This window comes from Scyliorhinus torazame, chromosome 1 (genome assembly GCF_047496885.1).
Source record: "Scyliorhinus torazame isolate Kashiwa2021f chromosome 1, sScyTor2.1, whole genome shotgun sequence".
Taxonomy (NCBI): domain Eukaryota; kingdom Metazoa; phylum Chordata; class Chondrichthyes; order Carcharhiniformes; family Scyliorhinidae; genus Scyliorhinus; species Scyliorhinus torazame.
The window spans coordinates 137,911,383-137,927,287 of record NC_092707.1 but is presented as its reverse complement, the minus strand read 5'-3'; positions in this window follow the sequence as shown (position 1 = coordinate 137,927,287).

Below are 15,905 nucleotides of genomic sequence, written 5' to 3'. Positions count from 1 at the left end.
GGGGTACTCTCTGGTCGGTAGTCTATGAGGGGATCGCATGATCAGAAGGGAAAGCTTTGAGGCTCTGAAACGCTACTTCTAGGGAAGTGGCTAATTTTACCGTCTCTTCTAGCTCAAGGGTGCCCTTCTCGAGCAGGCGCTGTCGGACGTAGTTTGACCGGACCCCAGCCACGTAGGCGTCACGGACGGCGAGTCCTATATGTTGCGAGGCCGTGACGGCCTGGTAGTTGCCGTTTCGCGCGAGGACTTTGTGGTCGCGTAGGTACTCCTCCAGTGATTCCCCGGGGCGTTGGCTGCGAGTGGTGAGGAGATGCCGTGCGTACACCTCGTTCACCGGCCTCACGTATTGGCGCTTCAGCATCGCGAGCCGTCTGCGTATGTGGAAGCTTCGTCGATTTGCACGGAGATTCGATGGCTCACCTGGGCATGGAGGAGGCTCAGCTTCTGATCGTCGGTGACGGAAGGCGAGAAGGAGGCGGCGAGTTAGGCCTCGAAACATCGGAGCCAGTGTGAAAAAATCCCTTTGGCTTCCGCGGCCTCTGGGTCGAGTTCCAGTCGGTCAGGTTTGAGGGCCGATTCCATTGTGGTGTTGTAGTCGATTAAATCAATTCACGTGAGACAGAGAGTTGAAGTGAACAGTGGCTTTAATCGACTGGAATAGTGCCTGCCTGCGACTGCTCTGCTAGTGAGGGCTGCCTACAGGGCAGCTGCTCTTTATACCTCCCCTCAAGGGGGCAGAGCCAACATGATACATTCTGTGTAATATCGTACAATGGTCCATAGGTGGAGCCCACATGGGCAACAGCATGATACAGTGTAATACAGCGGTGAAGGTTAGTACAATACATTTACCACAATCAGCTTATCATCTCTAAGGAGTCCCAATAATGGTTTATGGTTGGTTAACAATCGCCCTTCGAGGTATTGGTGAAACCTTTTTACACCATAAATCACTGCAAGACCTTTCTTTTCGATCTGGGCGTACTTGCGCTCAGCTCCTGAGAGGGTTCTGGAGGCAAAAGCAAGTTGCCTTTCTGATCCGCCTTCTATTTTATGGGATAGAACCGCCCCTATCTTGTATGGTGATGCATCACAAGTTAGGATGATTGGCCTCCCCGGGTCGAAATGAACCAAAAGACTTTAAAACTGTAAGGTTTGCTTGATGAGATGGAAGGATTTCTCTTGTTGTCCTTTCCAGTGCCAACACTGGCGTTTTTCTCAAGAGCAAATGTAGTGGCTAGGCTGGGATGTATCTACCATAATAGTTTACCATCCCTAGGAAAGACTTTAACGCGGCTGTGTTCCTGGGTGCCAGGACCCAGTATAGCTCTGACCTTTTCTTTGAGTGGGCGCAGGCCTGTGCTGTCCACTATGAACCCCAAGTAAATGACTTCTGTCATTTCTCACATTTCAGACAGACTCCTACACCCCTAAATCTCTTCAGCACCTCTTCCAGGCTTGAGGTGTACCTTGTGTGTTCCTGTTACAGGGGCATAATCCAGGTAAACCATCACCTTTGGGATACCCAGAAGTAGGTATATCAGGCAGGCTGAGGAAATGCCAAAAGATAGACTAGTGTATCAGAATAATCCCTTATGTGTGTTGATTGCAGCAAACGTTTGGATTCCTCATCGAATTCCAGCTGCAGGTAGGCATGGCTGAGGTCCAGTTTGGAGGATGTGAGGCCATCTGCCAACCTTGCGTGGAGGTCCTCGATTCTGTAAATTGGATACTTGTCTACTTGGGCTGCCTGATTGAGTGTTAGTTTGTAGTCCCTGCATATTTCAACTGAACAGCCTGGTTTCAGTATGGGGATGATGGGGGCTGCAGTAAGGAAATGGTACTGGTTTGATAATTCCCAATTCCTCCAGGCGTTCGAGTTTGTCTCCCACTTTTTGCTGTAGGACGTAAGAAATTGGTGTCGCGCTAGGAAAAATTAGCATTGAATCTGGATCAACATAAATCTTGGCGTTTCCTCCCTTTATTCAGCCAAACTCATTTTGGAACATGTCCTTGTATCTACATAAGACATCCTGGAAAGAACTGCTTAAACCTTTGAAGATTTCCAGCCAATTTAATTGAATTGGCTATAGTCAGTACCATCCCATTAGGTTTGGTCTAAGCCCCTCTGCGATGATCATGGGCAGCTGGGCTTCTTGTTCCTTGTAAGACACTGCCGTACAGGTGATCCTCAAAATCTTCAGGGTCAACAACTTGGCTGTCATGTTGCTCAAATTCTTGAATATATTCGAACGTCTGCTCACCCACAACCCTGACCAACACCCCGGTGTCGACGTCCGTCTCCAGGGGTCTTCCATTCACTTGTAGGACTACCTCAGTTGGGGCTGTTTCATTCACTTGGACAATGTTTAATCGGTACCTGTCGTGTTCCTCACAGAATTCCTCTCCAATTGGTTCACTGGCATCATGACTTGCCGCTGCTGTTTTTTTTAATTGACCTGGCGTGGCAACGTGCCTGGCTATGGCTCTTTCAATTGCAGCAAAATCACGACATCAGTAGCAACCCTCGTCTCCCTTGATCTGATGACCTGTTTTCTTCACAGACTGTGGACTACGATCCTGTCCTGAGAACCACCCTGACTTTATTTTGTGCCTGTCGACCTGGCCAGCACCTCACAGCCGTAGAACCCCACACTGATTTACTTCCCTTTATGGCACACTTTGGAGCTCAGTGGGCCTTTCTTTGTGCATTCGGTCACGTGAGCAATCTGAATCGCCTTGTCTAATGTGATCTTCATTTCAGCCAGGAGTTTATTTTGTATGTTTAGGTTGTTAATTCTGCACACTAAACAGTCGCACAGCATATCACTGAGTGCTGTACCAAACTTCAAATGCTCAGTCATTTGGAGGAGTCTGTCAAGGAAGACGGAGATGGATTCTCCTGGGTCCGTAACTGAAGTATTGAATTTGTACCACTGGAAGATGATCGAGGGTTAAAATGCTTCTTCACCAATGTTACCAACTGGTTAAACCTTTTGGAGTCAGGAGCCAACGGGGGATGCTAGATTCCTTTTTAGGTTGTAGGTCTGGTACCCACAAACCGTCAACAATATAACCTTCTGTTTGTCCTCCCCGTCACTTGATTCGCAGTGAAAAAGTAGCAGTGCCATTCGATGTACTGGCTTCGACCTGCTGGTCGAATGGGTCTAACATCCTGACAATGAGCATTTTCACTCACTGTTTTGATGCTTCCGCCGATGTATCCTGATCTTTCATTTCTTTTGGAGGCTTCTTCCTTCCCCCTTTCAATCCAGAAGCCCAGGGCCCCATTGGTCGGGGTTTACATGCTCCAAAACATTAGGCTCGGAGCCGATCACGTGGACCGCGAAGGCTCACACCTTAAAGGGACTGCATTACCACAGAAACAGTGGTTCACATCAGTTTGTTGTGCAACCTGAAGGGATCAAATGAGCCTTGACTGAACTAAATCTGGGAATCTCATTAGAAAATCCAAATGAGGGCAACACGGTAGCACAGTGGTAGCACTGCTGCCTCACAGCGCCGAGGTTCCAGGTTCGATCCTGGCTCTGGGTCACTGTCCGTGTGGAGTTTGCACATTCTCCCAGTGTCTGCGTGGGTTTCACCCCCACAACCCAAAGATGTGCAAGGTAGGTGGATTGGCCACGTTAAATTGCCCTTAATTGGAAAAAAATGAATTGGATACGCTAAATTTTAAAAAAAAAGAAAATCCAAAAGAACCCGCAATACAGAAACAACCCAGAGCAGGACTTATGTCAATGTTTGTGTGCGATCTCCACAATCCTGAACATCCATTCCAGAGCAACTCCAGCACAGATTTTTAGCACTGCGGACAGACTCTCATGGCAGAAATGGCCGGAAATCCTCAGTCCTCCCCCGAATATGGCACCTCCTTTTTTTTTTGTGAACACAGGACTAGAGTTGCATCAGGGTTCACGCATGTGCTTTTTACAAAGGCAGTTGGCCATTAAATCATCAGCGACCTCCACTGATGTGGGATTTTAGTAGCTCAGAAGTGTGAAACCAGACATGTGCAGATTAGACCAGGTAAGTGCTGGCCTGAACTTGGTGGATTTTTTTTGATAGCCAGGGTACTCCTTTGAATATGGTCTCAGGATCACCTTTGGGAGAGGTAAGGCAGCTGTTGTGATTGTTAAAGTGAAGCATGATTGTGCGTAACTGTCAACGCTATCAACGGATTTAACTCTGCTGGGCTTTAAATATAATTTTTTAAAAATAATATATTTATTAAAGTTTTTTACCAACACAATTTTTCCCCCTTACAAACACTACTCCCCCCCCCCCCCCCAACCAACAAAATAACACAAAATCGCACTGAGCAAGATATATACATGGCAAAATGGTATATTTACAGAGCTTTATACACTGGCTCTCTCCCGCACATGCCAGTTTCCCCCACCCTTCATGTTATCTCTTGCTCCTCCATCCCCCCAAGCAATCCCCCATTCCCCCCCCTTCCCCCCCAAGGGTTGCAGCTGCTGCTGACCGACCTTCCTCTAACGCTCCGCGAGATAGTCTAGGAACGGTTGCTACCACCTGTAGAACCCCTGCGCAGACCCTCTCAAGGGAAACTTAATCCTCTCCAGCTTTATGAACCCAGCCATGTCGTTTATCCAGGCCTCCACGCTGGGGGGCTTCGCCTCCTTCCACATTAGCAAGATCCTTCGCCGGGCTACTAGGGACGCAAAGGCCAGAATGCCGGACTCTTTCGCCTCCTGCACTCCCGGCTCGTCCACTACTCCAAATATTGTTAGCCCCCAGCTTGGCTTGATCCGGACTTTCACCAACTGAGATATTGCTCCTGCCACTCCTCTCCAGAACCCCTCCAGTGCCGGGCATGACCAAAACATATGGACATGGTTCGCCGGACTCCCTGAACACCTTCCACATCTGTCCTCTACCCCAAAGAACCTACTCAACCTCGCCCCCGTCAAGTGCGCTCTGTGAACCACCTTAAATTGTATCAGGCTGAGCCTGGCACATGAGGAGGAGGAATTAACCCTACCCAGGGCATCAGCCCACAAACCTTCCTCGATCTCCTCCCCCAGCTCCTCCTCCCATTTACCCTTCAACTCTTCTGCTAGCGCTTCCCCCTCTTCTTTCATCTCTTGGTGTATTGCCAAAACCTTGCCCTCCCCGACCCATACACCCGAGATCACCCTGTCTTGAATTTCTTGTGCCGGGAGCAACGGGAATTCCCTCACCTGTCGCCTCACAAAAGCCCTCACCTGCATATATCTAAATGCATTTCCCAGGGGTAACTCAAACTTCTCCTCCAGTGCCCCTAGGCTCGCAAACGTCCCGTCAATGAACATGTCCCCCATTCTTCTAATCCCTGCCCGATGCCAGCCCTGGAACCCCCCGTCCATCTTCCCGGGGACTAACCGGTGGTTATCCCTGATCGGGGACCACACTGAAGCTCCCACTGCACCCCTGTGCCTTCTCCACTGGCCCCAGATCCTTAATGTTGCCGCCACCACCGGGCTCGTGGTGTACTTTGCTGGCGAGACGGCAGCGGTGCCGTCACCAACGCCCCCAAGCTTGTTACTTTACAGGACGCCATCTCCATCCTCGTCCATGCCGCCCACTCTCCCTCCATAACCCACTTGCGGATCATCGGCACATTTGCTGCCCAGTAGTAGCTCCCTAGGTTTGGCAGCGCCAACCCTCCTCGGTCCCTACTGCGTTCCAGGAACCCTCTCCTTACCCTCGGGGTCTTTTTCGCCCACACAAACCCCATAATACTCCTACCCACTCTCTTGAAAAAGCCCTTGGTGATCACGATGGGAAGGCACTGAAACACAAACAGAAACCTCGGAAGGACCACCATTTTGACCGACTGCACTCTACCCGCCAGCGAGAGCGGTAACATGTCCCATCTTTTGAAATCCTCCTCCATTTGGTCCACCAACCTCGTCAAATTCAGTTTATGTCGGGCCCCCCAACTCCTGGCTATCTGGATCCCCAGATACCGAAAACTCCCCACCGCCCTCCTCAGCGGTAGGTCCCCTATCCCTCTTTCTTGGTCCCCTGCCTGTAATACAAAAAGCTCACTCTTCCCTACATTGAGCTTATAGCCCGAAAAATCCCCAAACTCCCTTAGAGTCTGCATGACCTCCACCATCCCCTCCATTGCGTCGGCCACGTACAGCAACAGGTCATCCGCATATAGCGACACCCGATGCTCTTCTCCCCTCGGACCACCCCCCTCCATTTATTAGACTCCCTCAGTGATATGGCCAAGGGTTCGATCGCCAATGCAAACAACAGGGGGGACAGGGGGCACCCCTGCCTCGTTCCTCGGTACAGCCGAAAGTACTCCGACCTCCGCCGGTTCGTCACTACACTCGCCACCGGGGCTCTGTAAAGGAGCTTAACCCAGCTGATAAACCCTCCCCCGAACCCAAACCTACGCAACACCTCCCAGAGGTCCTCCCACTCTACTCGGTCAAAGGCCTTTTCCGCGTCCATAGCTGCCACTATCTCCGCCTCTCCATCCTCCGATGGCATCATTATCACGTTTAAGAGCCGCCGCACATTGGTGTTTAGCTGCCTGCCCTTTACGAATTCCGTCTGGTCCTCATGAATCACCCCCGGGACACATTCCTCAATCCTCGCGGCCAGCACTTTTGCCAATAACTTAGCGTCCACATTGAGGAGCGAGATCGGCCTGTACGATCTACATTGCAGTGGGTCCTTGTCTCGCTTTAGAATCAAGGAAATTGTCGCCTCCGACATTGTCGGGGGCAGGGTCCCCTCCTCTCTTGCCTCGTTAAAGGTCCTCACTAGTAGCGGGGCCAACAGGTCTACGTACTTTCTGTAGAACTCCACCGAGAACCCGTCCGGCCCCGGGGCCTTCCCCGCCTGGATACTCCTCAAACCCTTGCTCAGCTCCTCCAACCCGATTGGTGCCCCCAAATCAGCCACCTCTTGCTCCTCCACCCTCGGGAACCTCAGTTGGTCTAGGAATCGTCTCATCCCCTCTTCCCCCCCGCTGGGGGGCTGGGATCTGTACAGCTCTTCATAGAAGGCCTTGAATACCTTGTTTATTTTCGTTACACTCCGAACCGTGGCTCCCTTTCCATCTTTGATTCCCCTTATTTCCCTCGCTGCCGTCCTCTTACGGAGCTGGTGTGCCAGCATCCGACTAGCCTTTTCCCCGTACTCGTAGGTCGCCCTCTGCGCCTTCCTCCACTGTGCCTCCGCCTTCCCAGTGGTCAACAGGTCAAGCTCCGTCTGGAGCCGTTGTCTTTCCCGAAGTAATCTTTCCTCCGGGGCCTCTGCGTATCTCCTGTCCACTCTCAAAATCTCCCCCACTAACCTCTCCCTTTCCATACCCTCTGTCTTCTCCCTATGAGCCCTGATGGAGATTAGCTCTCCCCTGATCACCGCCTTCAACGCCTCCCATACCACCCCCACTCGCACCTCCCCGTTGTCGTTGGCCTCCAAGTACCTTTCGATACACCCCCTCACCTTCCCACACACCACTTCGTCCGCCAGCAGTCCCACATCCAGCTGCCACAATGGGTGTTGGTCCCTCTCCTCTCTCAGCTATAGTTCCACCCAGTGCGGGGCATGGTCCGAAATGGCTATGGCCGAATACTCCGTCCCCTCCACCCTCGGGATGAGCGCCCTGCCCAGAACAAAGAAATCTATCCAGGAGTAGGCTTTATGTACGTGGGAGAAGAAAGAAAATTCCCTGGCCTGCGGTCTTGCAAACCTCCATGGGTCCACTCCCCCCATCTGATCCATAAACCCCCTGAGCACCTTGGCCGCCGCCGGCCTCTTTCCCGTCCTTGATCTGGAGCGGTCCAGTGCTGGATCCAACACTGTATTAAAGTTCCCTCCCATTATCAGGCCTCCTACCTTCAGGTCCGGAATGCGCCCCAACATGCGCTTCATGAATCCAGCATCACCCCAGTTCGGGGCGTATACGTTTACCAACACCACCCACGTCCCTTGCAACCTACCACTCACCATCACATATCTCCCTCCATTATCCACTACGATAATCTTGGCCTCAAATGACACATGCTTTCCCACCAAAATTGCCACCCCTCTATTTTTCACGTCCAGTCCCGAGTGAAATACCTGTCCTACCCATCCCCTTCTTAACCTGACCTGGTCCGCCACCTTCAGGTGTGTCTCTTGGAGCACAGCCACATCTGCCTTCAGTCCCTTCAAGTGCGCGAACACTCGAGCCCTCTTCACCGGCCCATTCAGGCCCCTCACGTTCCACGTTATCAGCCAGATTGGAGGGGCTCTCACCTGCCCCCCCCCCCCCCCCGACTAGCCATCTCCTTTTTTGGGCCAGTCCCGTGTCCGCATCTCCCTCGCCCTCCAGTCCCCCAGCCGGGCGACATCCGTCCCGACCACCTCTTCTGTGTCTCAATCCGTTTCGGCCAGTGCAGCAGCAACCCTTTTTCCCCCCCCTTCCCCCCTTCCCCCCTCCCCCCCTTTCCCCCCTCCCCCCCCTCCCCCCTCCACTCCGCCCCGCTAGACCCCTGTCTAGCTTTTTTGCTCCCCCCATATCACTCCCGTAAGTCAGCTGACACCTGCTGACCCCGGCTTCCCCTGCCGTCCCTTTGACCCCCCCCGTGTGGGAGTCTCCCAATCAATCCTTCGTTCCCCTTCCCGCCATTCTTCCCGCACGCGGGGAAAAAAAAACGTGCTTTCCAAAGCCTGCCCCGCCCCCTCTGGCGCAGCTCCTGTCGCGGCCTAGTCTCTCTCCCCCAGCCCATATAACATCTCCTGCACGTGATTGACCCCCTATATACAACAACCATCATACTTCAACTCTCAAACACCCCCCACCCTCACAAACCCACAGTTAGAGCCCAACTTTTCAGCTTGTATAAAGGTCCACGCCTCTTCAGGCGTTTCAAAGTAGTAGTGTTGACCCTTGTATGTGACCCACAGTCGCGCTGGCTGAAGCATTCCAAATTTCACTTCTTTCCGGTGCAGCACTGCTTTGGCCCGGTTGAAACCCGCTCTCCGCTTGGCAACCTCCGTGCTCCAGTCCGGGTCTCTTCGGATCTCTGCATTGTCCCACTTGCTGCTCTGCTCCTTCTTGGCCTATTTCAGGACCCTCTCTCTGTCCGTAAACCGGTGAAATCTCACCACCATCGCCCTTGGCGGCTCAGTTGCCTTGGGCTTCCTCGCCAGCACCCGGTGCGCCCCGTCCAGCTCCAGCGACCTTGAAGGGGCCTCCGCGCCCATCATCGCCCCGATCATCGTGCCCGCGTATGCCGCGGCATCGGCCCCCTCCCTCCTTCTGGGAGACCCAGGATCCTCAGATTATTTCTCCTCGACCTGTTCCCCAGGTCATCGAGTCCTCCCGCCCACTTCTTGTGTAGCACCTCGTGCCGCTCCACTCTCACCGCCAGGCCCAAGAGCTCGTCCTCATTCTCACTTACTCTTTTCTGGACCTCCTGGATCTTCACCTCGTGGGCCTTCTGGGTTATCCCTAGTCCTTCAATTACCGCCAGCATAGGCGCCAGCATCTCCTTACGCAGCTCCTCGAAGCAGCGCTTGATGAATTGCTGCATCTCCTCTTTGTCCCCGGCCACCGCCATTTTGCTTTTTTTCCCTCGCTTCTCCCGCTGCTCCAATGCTGCTTTTTTGGCCGTTGCACTTTGCGTCTGTAGCGCACAAAGACTCCGAGAGACGAATAGAGTGAAGTTGATGAGGTTTTATTAAGCGTGACTGTTTCCCCCGCAGTTCAGTAGTAGACTGCCTGCGGGGGAGGACTCCAGGTACTTATACTCCGCCTTCAGGGCGGAGCTAGAGGTCAACGTCCAACCAGGACCAGGGATCTGTCAGCCAATGACATCATGGCTTCACAGTCCCACATGACCCCTAATGCATACTACCACATTCACCCCTTGTTAAAACTGAACCCGGCGGGGGGATGCTTCGCATGGTGGTAAGGGTTTACAAGGCTGGTCCTGGGAGCAAAACTTTCGCATGTTATTACAGTATGTACAAGGGTTTTTTTTTTAAAAACTATTTACAGTAATCGTCAGGAAAAGACAAAATGTTCTCGTTAAAAGTCCACATATTGTACTGTTAGATCGGCCGTCGGGGTACTCCACGTAAGCGTACTGCGGGTTCGCGTGAAGGAGGTGAACCCTTTCGACCAACGGGTCCGACTTGTGCTTTCGGAGCAAGATGGGTCCTGGGGCCGCCAGCCAGGTCGGCAGCGACGTTCCAGAGGAGGACTTGCTGGGGAAGACAAGGAGGCGCTCATGAGGCGTTTGGTTAGTGCTAGTACACAGTAGTGACCGGATGGAGTGGAGGGCGTCCGGAAGGACCTCCTGCCACCGTGAAACTGGGAGGTCCCTGGACCGTAGGGCCAGTAGGACGGTCTTCCAGACCATGCCGGTCTCCCTCTCTACTTGCCCGTTCCCCCGGGGGTTGTAGCTGGTCGTCCTGCTCGAGGCTATCCCGTTGCTGAGCAGGAACTGGCGCAGCTCGTCACTCATGAAGGAGGACCCCCTGTCGCTGTGGACGTATGCGGGGCAACCGAACAGTGTGAATATGGTGTTCAGGGCTTTAATGACTGTGGCCGCGGTCATGTCAGAACAGGGGATGGCGAATGGGAAGCGGGAGTACTCGTCCACCACATTAAGGAAGTATATGTTGCGGTCGGTGGAGGGGAGGGGTCCTTTGAAATCCAGACTAAGGCGTTCAAAGGGGCGGGAAGCCTTAATCAGGTGCGCACCATCCGGCCTGAAAAAATGCGGTTTGCACTCTGCGCAGATGTGGCAGTTCCTTGTGACTGTACGGACCTCCTCTAAGGAGTATGGGAGGTTGCGGGACTTGATAAAGTGGTAAAACCGAGTGACCCCCGGGTGGCAGAGGTCCTCGTGGAGGGTTTGGAGGCGGTTAATTTGTGCGTTGGCACATGTGCCGCGCGATAGGGCATCGGACGGCTCGTTCAGCTTTCCGGGACGATACAAGATCTCGTAGTTGAAGGTGGAGAGCTCGATCCTCCACCTTAAGATCTTGTTGTTTTTGATTTTGCCCCGCTGTGCATTATCGAACATGAAGGCTACCGACCGTTGGTCCGTGAGGAGAGTGAATCTCCTGCCGGCCAGGTAATGCCTCCAATGTCGCACAGCTTCCACTATGGCTTGGGCTTCCTTTTCCACTGAGGAGTGGCGGATTTCTGAAGCGTGGAGGGTTCGGGAGAAAAAGGCCACGGGTCTGCCCGCTTGGTTAAGGGTGGCCGCTAGAGCTACGTCGGAGGCGTCGCTCTCGACCTGGAAGGGGAGGGACTCGTCGATGGCGCGCATCGTGGCCTTTGCGATATCCGCTTTGATGCGGCTGAAGGCCTGGCAAGCCTCTGTCGACAGAGGGAAGGTCGTGGTCTGTATTAGGGGGCGGGCCTTGTCTGCGTACTGGGGGACCCACTGGGCGTAGTATGAAAAAAAACCCAGGCAGCGTTTTAGGGCTTTTGGGCAGTGCGGGAGGGGAAATTCCATGAGGGCGCGCATACGTTCGGGGTCGGGGCCTATTATCCCATTGCGCACTACGTAGCCCAGAATGGCTAGCCGATCGGTGCTAAAAACGCACTTGTCCTCGTTGCACGTGAGGTTCAAGGCTTTAGCGGTCTGGAGGAATTTTTGGAGGTTTGCGTCGTGGTCCTGCTGATCGTGGCCGCAGATGGTTACATTGTCGAGATACGGGAACGTGGCCCGCAACCCGTGTTGATCAACCATTCGGTCCATCTCTCGTTGGAAGACCGAGACCCCGTTTGTGACGCCAAATGGGACCCTTAGGAAATGGTATAATCGCCCGTCTGCCTCGAAGGCTGTGTACTTGCGGTCACTTGGGCGGATGGGGAGCTGATGGTAGGCGGACTTGAGGTCCACGGTGGAGAAGACTTTATATTGGGCAATCCGATTGACCATGTCGGATATGCGGGGGAGAGGGTACGCGTCTAGTTGTGTGTACCTGTTGATGGTCTGGCTATAGTCTATGACCATCCTTTGCTTCTCCCCTGTCTTTACTACTACCACCTGTGCTCTCCAGGGACTATTGCTGGCCTGGATTATGCCTTCCTTTAGTAGCCGCTGGACTTCGGACCGAATGAAGGTCCGGTCCTGGGTGCTGTACCGTCTGCTCCTAGTGGTGACGGGTTTGCAATCCGGGGTGAGGTTTGCAAACAAGGACGGGGGTTGCACCTTGAGGGTTGCGAGGCGGCAGATAGTGAGTGGGGGTATTGGGCCGCCGAATTTGAAGGTTAGGCTCTGTAGATTGCACTGGAAGTCTAATCCCAGTAATGTGGGGGCGCAGAGTTGGGGAAGGACGTAGAGCCTGTAGTTTTTGAACTCCCTCCCTTGCACCGTTAGGGTAACTATGCAGAAGCCTTTGATCTGTACGGAGTGGGATCCTGCAGCTAGGGAAATCTTTTGTGCGCTGGGATGGGTGGTCAAAGAACAGCGTCTTACCGTGTCGGGTTGGATAAAGCTCTCCGTGCTCCCGGAGTCGACTAGGCATGGCGTCTCGTGCCCGTTTATCAGCACCGTTGTCGTCGTCGTCTGGAGTGTCCGGGGCCGAGCTTGGTCCAGCGTCATTGAAGCGAGACGTGGTTGTAGTAGTTGAGCGTCTTCTTCGAACCCGGTGGAGCCGTCGATACTGGGGTCCGTTGTTGCCGTCCAAGATGGCGTCGGGGGTGAACAAAATGGCTGCCCCCATGCATCGCACATGGCTGGGAGGTCACAAGATGGCGGCGGGGGTGGACAAAATGGCCACCCCCATGTGTCGTACAGGTCTGGGGTGGTCCAAGATGGCGGCGCCCTTCCTCCCCCCGTGGTGGCCGGGACCCAAAATGGCGGCGTCTGCGGGTCGCACATGGGGCGCTGGGGGGGTTGGGGAGCGTTAGGAACGCGCGGGGCTCCCTCATCTCTGGGGACAGCGGTGGTCGGGACCCAAATTGGTAGCGCCGGCGGGTCAGACGTGGGGCGCGGGGGGGGGGGGGGGTTTGGGGGGCGTTAGAGACGCGCAGAACTCCCTCTTCTCCGGGGAGAGTGGTGGTCGGGACCCAAAGTGGTAGCGCCGGCGGGTCAGACGTGGGGCGCGGGGGGGGAGGGGGGTTTGGGGGGGGGCGTTAGAGACGCGCAGAACTCCCTCTTCTCCGGGGAGAGTGGTGGTCGGGACCCAAAGTGGTAGCGCCGGCGGGTCATACATGGGGCGCGGGGGGGGGGGGGGTTGGGGAGCGTAAGCGGCGTGCAGGGCTCCCTGTTCTCCCGGGACCGCGGTGGTCGGGACCCAGAGTGGCTGCGCCTGCGGGTCGTACATGGGGCGCTGGGGGGGGTTGGGGAGCGTAAACGGCGTGCAGGGCTCCCTGTTCTCCCGGGACAGCGGCGACCTTGCGGGACCGGCACACAGCCGCAAAATGGCCCTTTTTCCCCGCAGCTCTTGCAGATCGCTGCGCGGGCCGGGCAGCGCTGCCGGGGGTGTTTCGCCTGGCCGCAGAAATAGCAGCGGGCGCCCCCGGTGCGACTTGGCGTTTGGACCGCGCAAGCCTGTGGGGTGTCCGGGGGGGGGTGGGTTTGTCGCGACGGGTACGTACGGAGCCCAATGGGCTGCCGCGCGGTCGGGGCCGTAGGCGCGGGTATTTCGCGTGGCCACGTCTAGGGAGGCTGCTAGGGCCCGTGCCTCTGAGAGTCCTAGCGACTCTTTTTCTAGAAGTCTTTGGCGGATTTGGGAGGAGTTCATACCTGCCACAAAAGCATCGCGCATTAACATGTCCGTGTGTTCATTTGCATTCACCGACGGGCAGCTGCAGGCTCGTCCCAAAATTAGTAGCGCGGCGTAGAATTCATCTATCGATTCTCCGGGACTTTGCCGTCTCGTTGCGAGTTGATAGCGAGCGTAGATCTGGTTTACTGGGCGGACATAGAGACTTTTTAGTGCTGCGAACGCCGTCTGGAAATCCTCTGCGTCTTCGATGAGAGAGAAAATCTCCGTGCTTAACCTCGAGTGCAGGACCTGTAGTTTTTGGTCTTCTGTGACCCGGCCGGGGGCCGTTCTGAGGTAGGCCTCAAAACAAGTCTGCCAGTGCTTGAAAGCTGCTGCCGCGTTCACTGCGTGGGGGCTGATCCTCTGGCATTCCGGGATGATCCTGAGCTCCATAGTCCTTTAGTCACGCTTAATAAATTGTAGCGCACAAAGACTCCGAGAGACGAATAGAGTGAAGTCGATGAGGCTTTATTAAGCGTGACTGTTTCCCCCGCAGTTCAGTAGTAGACTGCCTGCGGGGGAGGACTCCAGGTACTTATACTCCGCCTTCAGGGCGGAGCTAGAGGTCAACGTCCAACCAGGACCCGGGATCTGTCAGCCAATGACATCATGGCTTCACAGTCCCACATGACCCCTAATGCATACTACCACAGCGTCCGGTCCATAAAAGTCAGTAGGGGACCTCTCTCTTCTCTTCTCCATGGGTTGTCTGTAAAAAGAATCCCGTTGGGGCTCCTCTAGCGAGCCCGAAAGTCCGTAATCGCGGGAGCTGCCGAATCGTGCGGCTTAGCTCCGCATAGCCGCAACCGGAAGTCGCTTTAAATATAAAGTTCAAAAAAAGACCAGTGCTTGATATTTCATTTTGTTTGTTGACATACGCTTGAGGGTCATTATTATAGGATTTCTGCTAAAATGACTGATTTTACAAACTAACATTTTCACAATGGGGTGCCTGTTCAGTGAGAAATTTGATAGACAAGTCTACAAGAGAGGCTCTAACAAACCATCAGCCCTTGACATTCAGTGGCATTATCATCACTGAATCCCCCAAAATCAACATCCTGGGGTTACCATTGATCAGAAAGTGAACTGGACTAGCCACGTTAATGCTGTGGCTACCAGGGCAGGTAAAAGGCTAGGAATCCTACTGCGAGTAACTTACCTCCTGACCCTCCAAAGCCTTTCCACCATCCACAAGGCACAAGTCAGGAGTGTAATGGAATACTGTCCACTTGCCTGGATGAGTGCAGCTCCAACAACACTCAAGAAGCTCGACACCATCCAAGACAAAGCGGCCCGCTTGATTGCTCCTCCTTCCACAAACATTTAAATCCTCCACTACCGATGAAGAGTGGCAGCCTTGTGTACCCTCAACAAGATGCACTGCAGTAACTCACCAAGGTTCCCTAGACAGCACCTTCCAAATCCATGACCATTACCATCTAGAAGGACAAGAGCAGCAGGTACCTGGGAACCCCACCACCTGGAGGTTCCCCTCCAAATCACTCACCACCCTGACTTGGAAATATATCGCTGTTCCTTCGCTGTCACTAGGACAAAATCCTGGAATTCCCTCCTTAACAGTACACGGGTGTATCTACATCTCACGGACTGCAGCGGTTGAAGTAGCTAACCACCACCTCCTGAAGGGCAACTAGGGATGGACAATAACCAGCGGCGTCCACATCCTGTAAATTAATTTTTAAAAAGTGTTTATAAGATAATAATCTTTATTAGCGTCACAAATAGGCTTACATTAACACTGCAATAAAGTTACAGTGAAAATCCCCTAGTTGCCACACTCCGGCACCTATTCCGGTACACTGAGGGAAAATTCAAAATGTCCACTTCACCTAACGAGGAGGTCTGTCGGGACTTGTGGGAGGAAACCAGAGCACCCGGAGGAAACCCGTGCAGACGCAGGGAGAACGTGCAGACTCCGCACAGCCATTGACCCAGCCCGGAATCAAACCCAGGTACCTGGTGCTCTGAAGTAACAGTGCTAACCACTGTGCTATAGGAATGTTTGTTTTCATAAGAGGAATTTCTAAGTATTGAATGTTTTTCTTCAATCAACAAGTGCTTTTTTTTGTTTAAAATTATGTTTTTAATCGGCTCAACTCTATTTTATGTCA